General features: G+C 40.6%; 2 pseudogenes; both read left to right on the forward strand.

Annotated features, from left to right (window-relative positions):
- Window positions 1-9,166: 9,166 nt before the first annotated feature.
- On the forward strand, window positions 9,167-9,881 carry LOC142157974 (threonine synthase-like 1; annotated as a pseudogene).
- A 46-nt stretch (window positions 9,882-9,927) lies between these two features.
- Window positions 9,928-11,339, forward strand: LOC142157975 (threonine synthase-like 1; annotated as a pseudogene).
- Window positions 11,340-11,576: the final 237 nt, after the last annotated feature.

Consider the following 11,576-nt stretch of genomic DNA (forward strand, 5'->3'; position numbering starts at 1 on the left):
AATTCCCGACCATGGCCTTATCTGTGTGGAGTTTGTATGTTCTCCCTGTGTTTGTGTGGGTTTCCTCCCACACTCCAAAAACATACTGATAGGGTTAATTGGCTGCTAACAAATTGACCCTAGTCTCTCTACTGTGTGTGTGTGTGTGTGTGTGTGTTGAGGAATTTAGACTGTAAGCCCAAATGGGGCAGGGACTGATGTGAGTTCTCTGTACAGCGTTGTGGAATTAGTGGCGCTATCTAAATAAATGGTGATTATAGCAAATAGCATCAGCCACAAAGGTTGTCATGTTTGTAATTAATTATTATTAGTTTGCACTCCCCTGATTGGCTGCTCTGTTGGAAGTGGTGCTGCAAAGCACCTTGGGAGTCTTCCTATGGAGGCTAGTAAAGTACTTTCTTGTTGTTTAAAAAACAGTTAAATAGGTAATCAATGGTATATAATTTTCTATCTTTATTTTATGTTACTATTTCTGTCCCACTTTGCTATAAATGCAGTGTTTTAAATTAAATATATTATGTGGCTGCTTACAGTTTCCACATTTTACTCTCCTCATCAGTGATTAAACACAAGTTTTTCCATTGCAATAGCTGCCACTTCTGCAAACACCATTTATATGTCATCCTTCTAAGCGTTCTATCATTTCTCATAGTAATCTCCATGCTATGTATTTTGCTGTCCATGTCCAACCAGGCCCTATATATACACATATACATACGCCTCCAGCTAATCCTACTTCATTCCTTAGCTTCACCTCTAGGTTATTTCACATTGTCTATGCAGATTTTAATTTGTGGACTACTGCAGGAAAGAAGATTCCCATTTGATAATAAAGTGGTAAATAGTGAGTCTGGGGGTGTTTGCATTTAATTACATTTTATAATAAAAATGCAACTTTTACATTTATTAAAAACACTGTCATTCTTTGTTGTATTTTCTCTCTTACATTGTATACAAATAAGGTAATGTCGAAGTCGTATAATTGGATGAACGAAAAGTATATTGGTTAATATTGTTTTATCGTGCAATTGCACTCAGCATACAACGCTACACGGGGCATGGCGCTATCACGCTGTAAAATACGCACACACTCACACTACAACATTTGGTTATTTATATATTTCATATTTATTAAAGGTTCCAATCCACATTCATTAATTAGTAAAATGTATTAAATTGTATATTTATTTATATATAATACTGTAGTAAAGGTTTTTATGGTTCAAGTGTTTTAAAAGATAAAGAGTTTGGTCTCATATTAAAGCTTATTTCACCAGCATTAATCCGTTGTGGATGGAATAGCGATCGCAAGATACAAGCAATATGAGATTAATGCTCTTAAATACTTTTGTGTGGGTCAGTTTGAACTGGTCATTTAGAGTCAAATCATGGGAACAATAGGGTGGGGGATGTTCCCCTCACCCTTTGTAAGGATCAAATGAACTGACCTATAACTTGCAAGGAACTGGAATGCCATCAAGCCTGGACCAATGAAGACCTCACTAAGAGTTGTAATCTGTACAGTATATACAAGCATGTTGGCTTTTGTTAGCTCTCTTGGAAGCTGGAAATGTGATCGCAGGGCTGCATTCATTGAACCTGAGTGAACTCTATAAGGAAGATGTAATGTATTCGGTGTTTTATATTTTCCTGTTTTAATGTAACATCTTTAATAGGTATCATGTATCGGCTATATTGTACTGTATTGTACTTATTTATTGAACTGCTAAACAAATTGCTTTTGATAAATAAATTGCTTGTGCTTCGGAAACACAATAAAATCGCTTGGGCAATGCTTATTTGAAATGATAGAATTACTTTAATAGTAACATAACATTCACATTTACTACTAACATTGTCAAGCTGCATCTCTTCACTCGCGCCTGATGCAGAAATGCCGCTGTGTTTCGAGCTGGGCAACATAGCCGCATAAGTAGTACTTATCTTTGCGTCATGGAGCGCAGGCTGTAGGGGGCTGCCGTGGTGTGGTTTTGTGATGGCCTGCGGCCCACGACTACGCAAAGGATAAGTACTACCTATTTCTAGTTTTACTAGGTGGGGGAATCTGTGTTTAGTAGCGCACACACCTACACCCACACCAGCCTAACGCAAGAGTGTGCTCAAAATTGTATAACCATTTATTTTCAGACGTAAATCCCTTTGCGCATTGTATCTTGCGCGAAATAGCTCTGCTCATGCTCGGAAATGGACCTTTCGCCAATAAATGAGAACGCATGCAATTCATGTCTGAACGCGAATGACGCTTGTGACATGAAGAGCGGAATGGGGTCAGGAAGGTGAATGAACACAGACAATGTACAGTAAGGGTGCGCCGAGGGTGTTCCACCGCAGATGCAGATTTTCACACATGTCCCCCTGCCCACCAGTTTTTCTAAAATTTGCATATTTTATGGGCATATGCCCATCTCGGCATCATCTTTCAAGTGTGCTTCTTACTAGTCCTGTAAGTGCAGCTACTTTGTTAGTCCTTTAACTCCTCTTTCCAGTATTAAATATTAACAATCTAAAATTCATGTGTAAGCTTCACAGCGGCAGCTTTTCACTGTTTAAATATTAAATTCAAACCCAGCAGTCATATTGCTCATAAGTGGCTGTGATTGTTTCTAACAGTATTATAATGACTTTAACCAAATACTTCCTGCAAATCAATAATCTGCATTACACTCCTGGCACCGTAGTACAGGCTCAGAGAAGTTGTAAAGATGGCTATTATGAAGCGTAAGTTTGTACATTATGTCCTTTACCTTTGACCTTTGACCAAAGGTCCTGACCTTTGAACAGAATACCACAGGTAAATATATCTATACAGTATACACTTAAACTTAGGGGTCCCCACATTGCCGCTTTAAATTTCTATTGACAGACGTCGCGATGACGTCAGCCTGCAGTGCCGAACACTTCTCCAATCGGAATCACTTGCTGTCAGCTTGGTGCTTCCATGTCGGAACAGTGGTAATCGTAAAAATATATGAAGTCAGTGTCTTCTGAATAAAAGGGCTATTCAAAGGATTATCGTGCAAAATCTGTTTTCGTTTATTTATTTATTTTACTTTTCACCTTAGTGGATGCAGGAAACTGACTTTTGCGCAAGAAGTTTTATAGCTTATTTTTATCAAGGTTGGTATGTTTGTTTATAATGTAGCATTGCCAATAAAGTGTACCTGTTATGCAGTTTTGAAAAATCTAGCATCGATTATACAGACTGAACAAAGTCTAATAGCACACATAAAAATCTTGACAAAATTATAAAGCTATATATCTTTCTGTCTTTTTCTTCCTGCAATAATGCACTAGGCATCATTTAAACATATTTTAAATACATAATTTAAAAGCTGTTTTCACATTGATCGGAATATACTGTGACACTTTTCTCATGTAATAATTTACAGCCAATGTGAAGCTTATCTTAAAACTAGACTACTTCGTAGAGTTTGATGATGTCACTGAAAGCTTCTCAGTAGCATAGTGTCATGGTAACAATAAACTTGGTTACCTCAGGTAACCAAGTTTATTGTTACCAAAGAGATTCAACCATCAGAGACACAGGTAACTTACCTGTGTCTCTGATGGTTGGATCTCTTTGGCTGGGAACTGAGTGGAACTGGAATAGGCAGTCGTACAGTCTCTGTGTGGTGCAGCACTAAACCGGGTGTAGATCTTGAGAATAGCCAGAGGTGTTGTACCAAATCAAGCTGGCTTGATACACAGGGAAACAGAGGTAATAAGTTCAAGAGGTTAGAAAGTCACTTAGCCTGGGGGTACGTAATTCCAGCATTGGCAGGGTAAACGCTGACACTTCCGTTGTGCTGATTCCCAATGTCGATAGTGGGATTTGAGACATTAACAATTGTCTCTGATCATAATGCCAACATTAAAAGGGTAATGGAGTTGGGTCCAGGGTATAGCCGCTGGATCCGCCTTCATTGCTCTTTTCATGTCAGCATTAAAAGAGTAATGGAGACTAATTTAAAGTTGGTAGGGGGCGTGTCCTGCCCCAACTCTAAATTGCAGTTTAAAAATAAGTATTTTTTGTGCTACATGCAAAAATAGCCAGTGTTTCCCTGTGTGCTGTCACAGAAATGTAGGATTCTTGGACCCTGATCTACAAATTTGGCAATACTCTTATGCGCGGAGTCTAACGTAGCGGCTGGTCTTCTCCAGGAACCCTCGCAAGAAGGTATGGTTTTAGTGGCTTCTGCTACGCAGGTAGCGGCCCTCTGGGGAGTATGGCGAGATCAGCGGAGCACAGCACAAGACAGTAGTGGGGTGAGGGAAGAAGGATCGGACTATGACAGCAGACTATACACTGAAATGGTGAAGCAATGATCTGCGGACAGCAGGTTATTACCACTCAGATGGTGGAGTGATGATCTGCGGACAGCAGGTTATTACCACTGGAATGGTGGAGTGATGATCTGCAGACAGCAGGTTATTACCACTGGAATGATGGAGCGAAGCTCGGCGAACAGTAGGACAGATCACAAGGATGGTGGAGTGATGATCTGTGGACAACAGGTTACCACAGGAATGGTGGAGTGAGAGAGATCCAGAGCTTGTTCTCACCATGAGAATGATGACCAAGAACAGGCACAGAAGAGGGGAGGAAGCTGCCTTAAGTAGTGGGAGGCAGCCCGAGGGCCAATGAGAAATCGGGTCTGCGCATGCGAAACTAAGATGGCGCCCGGCCGCGGGGAAGGATGCTGGCGGAGAGGTAAGTGAGCCGGGTCTCGGTTTAGAAGTACCGAAGACCCAGCGTATGACACGTGCATTTGCACACTTTGCTGTGCAACACGGTTTGAGCTAATATGCAGCTTTTTTTGCTTTGCTGCTATCTTTATATGAGGCTCCGTGTCTTCTTTATGGCACTGTGCTCATTCTTGGATGCCACTTAGAATAATGTTGTAAGATGTGAACGGTAATGTCAGGTATGATTCTGATAAATCCTTCAATGAGAACCTGTTGTCATTCTTGCACAGTGGGATATCCTTATGCTGATTGTGTTACTTTAAAAAAAATGGATTATTATTAAAAACAATATATTTTTAGTGTTCAGGGATTGCTAGGGCCATTGGATCCAGTACTTCATAATAGAGATGATACTTGTTTATACATATATGAAATCTAAGCTTCTGAAATGTGAGGCATAGATTGTGGTTAAGTGCCCACAATATGACCTTATTCCTGACAATGCTAAGTTAGTGAACTTAAATTGTATAAAGGGTCTGATGCAGAGTTGAGTGCAACTTGGGCATAAAGTATGGCCCAACAATAAGCATGCAAAATATGTGTATTTTACCCTATATGCACTCTAAGATAAGTCCAGTTCTGTTCTGTACATATGTGCCAGGTCTACGGCAGGAGTACTTACATCCACATCACCAGCTGTAAGTACTGTAAAACTTTGTAAACATTTATTTTCATAGTTAAAAGCACATTTGCTATTAGACTTCATACAATACAGCAGATATAATATTCCTTCTTGTGTACACATGAAAATACTTTTCCATCATAAACACTATAACAGAAAAAGGTCTTTATTACTGCAGAATATAACTTTATTTGTCCAATAAAATATGATTTGTAAACAAAATTGCGGCAATACACAATAGTTCCCATTGTGCTTAGGAGCAATATTCCACTGGGAGGAAGAGCCTGTGTTACAATCAACTGCAAACAATTTCTGACTGTACAGGCGTATGTTAGTTTGGGACATACTGGGCAGATCTCCAGGTATCTGTGACATTGTAACACTGCTAATTACTGTCTGGAAACCATTTTAACCTCTCAGTTCCCATCCGGCAAATATTGTACAATGAATCTCCTTGGTGACAGACAGATTATAATCAGAATAAGTTGCTATGGGCAACACTTCCTTTTCTTGTACACCGGCCTTCATAAATGTCTCCTAGCAATGGCGTAACAACCGCCAGAGCAGACCGGGCACGTCGGTGACTACTTGAATCCTACTCAGAGGCCCTGATTCATCAATGCACGCATACTGAGCACAATGTGCATCTGTTTTAAAACACATATAAACCGGGTATACGTAGCCCCAAATTCAACGGGTGTAGGTCTGCTCTACTCTACTAGACAAGATACTGCAGGATACGTCCAATATTATGTGGAATATAAGAACACCAAAATAATATAGGCATTAATGATAAGACATTAAAATACATTTTCCATTAAATACATTAGTATGTTATGAATGACTACTGTACATAAAATAAATGTTTATAGTGGCTCCTGACTGCAAACACATGTAATAGCAGCATACATAGCCGTCATCACTAGTAATCAGCACTTAGACTGGAGCAAGAGATATGGTTGAAAAACAAGGACCTGGGAGACGCCCAGAGCTTGAGTCAGACACTGCTGTGTGCGCGTGAGTTTGTCACACCCTTACAGTACATTAACTATGCGCAAACACCCCTTCCCCTCTCTGTCCCCTCCCTGTAATCATAGCCTGTAGTAAGTGTCCTACAGATGAATTGAACGTGGCTGCGTTCTGTGACGTATGGTCCGGTTCTGGACCAGCACAGAGTGATTTTTCGGATTGTAGGCACAAAATGACTGTTTGCGTCCCTTGATGAATCAGGCCCAGAGCGCACACGCTGGCAGATCCTGGAACTACTTTCCAATTTGGCACCACACACGCAGCAGAGAGATTAGATTGCTCATCACATGGGCACCGGCAAATGCATGATTTCTACAGAGGGGTTTTCCAAATAATTGATTTTGAAACAAAGCAAAATGCTTGCTGCACTAAGCCATAAAAACTACACACCGAGCGTAAGACAAGCCAATAGGTACAGTACAGTCATTCCTACAAGTGCTGAAAGTCAATTTCAGTACAAGTTCTTATTGTGTTTGTTATGGATAAATATACAATAATATCCCCCGATTTGCAGGGTTTCATTTTTCAGTGTAAGTTTCAAAAGGCGCAGGAAGAACTTCATATATAGGAGGCAACATATTGCTAGTGTTATAACCTGTGTCCAAGATACAAGCTCTTTGATACTGAACCTATGCATATGGCCATAGGTGCCATCTTTTTTAAATAGTTAGAAACGCTCAAGTAACTACTCTCCCATATGACTGAAAAATGCCATTCTAGACATGGTTAGTGGTAGCCTAAATATAGAGGGCGCATAAGATGTGGTGCCTATCCATATGATTGACTTTCTATGTGTTTAGACATACATGACATATTTACTTGTATTTAGCACATTTTTTGCTTCACTGTTGTATTACACAGGCAACTTCCACTTACTGTAACTGGTTACGTACTTGACAAATCAAAGACAAAGCTGAGGCTCATGATGTTTGACCATTCAAGTACTACTTCAGGTTGGACTCGAGCTAAAACCTTGCTTGATGCAAGGGGCGTTATATAAATTAAATGGGCCTGTGTACAAGATTAGTGCTTGGGGCTTCCCCCTCATATGTGGCAATGGAAAAATGGTGGGAGAACATATGTGATAAGAGGAGAATGTTGGGGAACATATGTAACATGGGGAGAGCATAATGACATATGCCCTCCTAAACCTCTCCTTTTCCCATATTCTCCCCCACCATTCTGCCCTTGTGACATGAGTCCCAGGCCTCTCCCCACATCACAAATTGTTATCTGCTACATTGTCGGCTGAACTAGGCTGTTCCTGCAGCTCCCACCACTTTTGTTCTATGTGGGAAGGAACAGGTTGCCCACATCATAGAGCATTTGCATGTGCTGCTGTGGTGTAGTGCTGTACAGCTTTCTGAGCACTCCTTCACCGCACCTTGCAGCAGGGTAAGAGCTGCTGCCAGGGTTAGTTTGGGACTAACCTGCCACAATCCGCACAGTGCTGCTCTTTCCCACCTGATCTTGCAGCATGGACTATCTGATGTTGCTGCTGCTGGTGCCTTAAGCTCAGATGCTGCTTCACTGGATCCTGAAAAGATGAGGCCCTCCTTGGAAAAGGAAAAGTTCCTATTCACCTCCTGGAAAGCCAAATAACAACACCTTTATCCTCCCTCCCCTCAATCAGCCCGAACATTAAATCAATAACACCCACGTTTTATAAATAAGCCTCTTCCCCATCTAGCCCATTCATAAAATGATTAGCTCCCATATTTAATATACTATTACCCCCATCCAGTCCACATATCATTAATTGCTCTCACATTTAATTAAGAGACCCTGTATTAAATTAATAGCTCCCATCTGCTGCTACGTTACATGTATAGCCCTCCTCCATTTATAACTCCAACCAGCAACCACATTACACTAAACTAGTCCCCAAATAACCTTATCATCCCCCAACTCCCAATTACATTAATAGCCTCACCAGCACCCACATTACATGATTAGCATGCACCAGCCCCCACATTATATTAGTAGTCCTATTACATAACCTTAATGCACCCCTCCCATATTTCCACAATTACCTGCTAGGCTCCTCTGCAGACAATTGTTGTGGGAGTCGGACTCCCCTGTCTACCTTCTACATGATATCAGCATGCTGAGAATTTAGCATCAATCCCTTGTTAGAGGAGAGGGAGGGGAAGGAACAGAGGGAAAGAGAAAGGAAAGTAAAAAACTGCAGGAGGAGGTGAGGAATACGAAGGGAGAAACTGGGGAGAGTGAAATTAGGAAAAGAGGTTAGGAGAGGAGCAGAATGATGGGAACAGTTTTTGAAACATGGGCAGCACAGTGGCTTACTAGTTAGTACTTCTACCTCACAGCACTGGGGTCATGAGTTTGATTCCCGACTATGGCCTTAGCTGTGTATAGTTTGTCTGTTTGTGTTTGTGTGGGTTTCCTCCGGGTGCTCTAGTTTCCTCCCACACCCCAAAAACATACTGGTAGGTTAGTTGGCTGCTATCAAATTGACCCTAGTCTCTCTCTCGGTCTGTGTTTGTGTACGTTAGGGAATTTAGACTGTAAGCTCCAATGGGGCAGGGGCTGATGTGAGTAAGTTCTCTGTACAGCGCTGCGGATTTAGTGGCGCTATATAAATAGCTGATGATGCTGATAATAGCAGGAGGAGGAGGTTGAAGACCAAATTGATCGCTGCAGCATCTGCATCAGCTAAATAAATGCTCCATTTATGCTCCACGCATTTCAATTGTACATTTTGGACACAAATCCGTCCAACGCTAAATGACCCCCTACATGTGAAATTTTTTATGTATTAAAATAATTATTTTTAGTTTTCAGTGAGCTCTGCAAATGAATGTGATAACTAACTAATGGCAAGTGGCTGTCTCTTTCTGCATTCCATAAATAATATGTCTTTGGTTACTGTTTTCAAAATCCTTCCTACATTCCAAGCTGTGGAATTTATGGCTTTCAACTCTTAGCTCTCTTGTCGTTGAGAAGAATCTTATTCTCCAGGGTCTGGGAAGACCTCAGTTGGCAGAGTACTTGGTCATAAGTAGGGTTGTCGTGTTATAGATGTGGATGACGATGTCCTTGAAAAAAACTAGGACATGAGCGTTTCCAATAAATTACAGGATGTTGGTGATGAGCAATTTGTAGGAGAGGAAGGAAAAGCCCTTTTAACATTTTCGGCATCTGGAAGTGTAATTTCCCTTACAGTGTCCAACACATACAGAAAAAAATTAATAGTTGTTCATCTTGATGTCAATTTACATGAGGCATGAAGGAACAAAAGTGGATTGTATTGTTGATCAAGGTACAAAGTTTTAATTGGTGACAATAAAGCAGTTTTCTTAAAAGTGGCATAATGTGTGTGTACTTTGTCAGACAGGTTATTGTGTTGAAGTTGTGTCTGACAAAATAAATCAATGCAGTTAAAAGATATTTGAATGTATAATCTGAAATCTTTCTTTCTACTAGATCTGATCGCTCCTAAGGAGACACAAACAAAAGCCATGTAGTTATTGAAGGCTTAGCCACTGATGGTGGAAACTGTCCTTGAAGATGGTCTATTAAAGCTCGCTGCTGTCTTAAGCTGGGTACACACTACAGAATTTTCCACCAACTTTTTATGCCGATCGATTTTACATGCGATCGATGGTCCGCTCGGTCCATGGACTGCATAGCCTTGTTTAGGACGATAAAGGGAAGAGCGGACGTCCCTTTAGCGACTTTTTACAGTCATGTTGTCGTGAGCAATGATTGCAATTTCGTACACACTGAAGCAACATCGGTTGGAAGTTTATACACACTACACAACGGAAACGAGATTGGAACGAAAATATTTACTGGTACGACCAACCAAATGAGGCAACAATCGTCCATTTGGACAGACTTTCGACCATCGTGTCACTACACACACTGACCTGACTTTTAAACGAGCGGTCGTATGTTGGCTGGTAGAGCTGATTATTGGACGAAAACCCTGTAGTGTGTACCCAGCTTTAGGTGGATTCAGCAGCATCAGTGAGACTTGACAAGCAAGCAATTGTTGGGTGTTGTCTGTATCCTGAAGATGGAATAATCTAAGTGCAAAAATCACTAATTATTGCCTGTCAGGGAGAGAACAGATTGGCATTGGGAGTGAAATCTGATTTCTGCCAGAATGCTATAAAATAAATGTTTACCAATCCGCAGTACTCTGGTTTTCTTACAGCTGAATATGGGACAATTCTAAGTACAGCCAATTCCATCCACTGGGCCAGATTCCTTTGTCAGGTTGTTTAACATATATTTGCATATCTTGATCTGGTTAGCCAATGTGTTATTACTTTTGGGAGACCAGAGACCAGAGAACTTTGACAACATACTGACTGCACTTTATGTAAAAACATATGGGAATTCCCAAACGATTACTCATCTGTGCACCTAAGCAACACGATGCTTTCACTGATGCTATAATTATTGGACTTGTTCATCTCAGGGGATGAAAATTTCAGGATTCCTACTCCTCAACTATTGATATCCTTAAATCTTCTACTTTAGACCAGTATATGCATCTTACAACAAGCCAAGACGGAGACCTTGGTAATGAACTCAAAAGTCAATTGAAGAGAGTCATGATCATTTTCAGTTGCCGAATAATTTATTCCACCATGTACAGCAGGACCTGGTTGGTGACTGGTGCTCGGAGACAGACTGCTTATCGGCAATCTGCTCTGTTTATGGAGGAACAAGATACATTCTAGACACATACCCAGCTGCTGCCAAAGGAGTTGCAGATAGGATGCAGGACCGAGCTTGTCCAGTTATCATATCATTACAGCTCATTATTCCAAGTTTGCACCTGTTATTTTAAATGCTTTGAGGATTGAAGAAATTAAGCAAAGTCCATTAAAGCCATTTCCATGTGTTCAATTCCTTCCATCACTTGCCTCCTGCACACACATGTTAGGGATGCGAGAAAACTCCCAAGAGTCATATCTGCAAGGCCAGTTCAAGATATATTATGAACTATGTCGAAAATTACCTACAAAATGCTTTGAATTTTTGAAAGTTTACTAAGTTATAATAGTTAAAATCCTTCCTATGCAGTTTTCTCTTTGAAAATCTACACATTTCATTTAAAAGAAAAAACAATAGCAGAATAGGTTCCACCAAAACAAATTAGGCAAACGGCTAAACATAGTAA

The sequence above is a fragment of the Mixophyes fleayi genome, chromosome 5 (genome assembly GCF_038048845.1).
Source record: "Mixophyes fleayi isolate aMixFle1 chromosome 5, aMixFle1.hap1, whole genome shotgun sequence".
In the NCBI taxonomy this organism is placed as follows: Eukaryota; Metazoa; Chordata; class Amphibia; order Anura; family Limnodynastidae; genus Mixophyes; species Mixophyes fleayi.